This window comes from Limulus polyphemus, unplaced genomic scaffold, assembly GCF_000517525.1.
Source record: "Limulus polyphemus unplaced genomic scaffold, Limulus_polyphemus-2.1.2 Scaffold9270, whole genome shotgun sequence".
In the NCBI taxonomy this organism is placed as follows: domain Eukaryota; kingdom Metazoa; phylum Arthropoda; class Merostomata; order Xiphosura; family Limulidae; genus Limulus; species Limulus polyphemus.
In genome coordinates this window covers 1-1,432 of record NW_013674880.1, presented here as the reverse complement: position 1 = coordinate 1,432, position 1,432 = coordinate 1, and the positions used below count along the sequence as shown (strand labels likewise).

The 1,432-nt window shown below is 30.6% G+C and overlaps 1 pseudogene; it reads left to right on the top strand.

Annotated features, from left to right (window-relative positions):
* Positions 1–1,189, top strand: part of LOC111083365 — a 7,127-nt pseudogene extending 5,938 nt beyond the window's left edge.
* Positions 1,190–1,432: the final 243 nt, after the last annotated feature.

The following is a 1,432-nucleotide window of genomic DNA, read 5'->3' as shown; positions in this document are numbered from 1 at the left end:
GTAGGTTTGTGATCTGTTATTATATGGTTCAGTTTGTACAATTTCTCTTAAAAATTAGTTTACACAGTGAACGTAGTAGTAAGTTAAACACACATTATTATTGTAACTTACCTGACACGTCAGGAGTTTGTATAGCCACATCAGTACCAAGGTGTAGGTTTGTGATCTGTTATTATATGGTTCAGTTTGTACAATTTCTCTTAAAAATTAGTTTACACAGTGAACGTAGTAGTAAGTTAAACACACATTAATATTGTAACTTACCTGACACGTCAGGAGTTTGTATAGCCACATCAGTACCAAGGTGTAGGTTTGTGATCTGTTATTATATGGTTCAGTTTGTACAATTTATCTTAAAAACTAGTTTACACAGTGAACGTAGTAGTAAGTTAAACACACATTATTATTGTAACTTACCTGACACGTCAGGAGTTTGTATAGCCACATCAGTACCAAGGTGTAGGTTTGTGATCTGTTATTATATGGTTCAGTTTGTACAATTTATCTTAAAAACTAGTTTACACAGTGAACGTAGTAGTAAGTTAAACACACTGATCCTTCATTATTATTGAACTTACCTGACACGTCAGGAGTTTGTATAGCCACATCAGTACCAAGGTGTAGGTTTGTGATCTGTTATTATATGGTTCAGTTTGTACAATTTATCTTAAAAACTAGTTTACACAGTGAACGTAGTAGTAAGTTAAACACACATTATTATTGTAACTTACCTGACACGTCAGGAGTTTGTATAGCCACATCAGTACCAAGGTGTAGGTTTGTGAATTTATTGCTCGAGAACCTATTTATGGGAAGGTTGTAGAGTATAAATGTTTCTAGTTAATTGATACCATGAAATCATATAGATACTGTTATATATTCTTTAGAGACTTGTATGTATGAAAAGTGTAAAAAAACTCTTGAGAAAAATTTCTATATTAGACTTAATATTAATGAAGAAAATCAAGAAAGGTCATGCTTATTATAGATTTTTAATGTAATAATGATAATAGTAGTCTGTAAATAATTAAACTGTTTAAATTATCTTCATAAGTTAATGACTTAAACTGTTATATTATTTTGTTTTTGTAGTCTTTCATGTATCAGCTTCTACGAGGTTTGGCTTTTTTGTCACAGCCATAATGTCCTTCATCGAGATTTGAAGCCCCAGAATTTACTGATAAACAAGGTTGGTTGTTGTTATTTCAAGTATTTGCTAGATGGAAGTTTATGTACCATATTTGTTGGAATATAAGACGCACCCTTATTTTGAAGACAAAGTTTTGGGGGAAAAAAGCTACAGTCGCATTTGAAAGATTTTTATTGAACAAAAATTCAATTTGATACTGTAAAAATTAGTATATATTGTTTTAAACACAAAAGAGCTCAAAACATCAAAATAAGAAAATACAGTAAATCAAAAAAAAGGTTT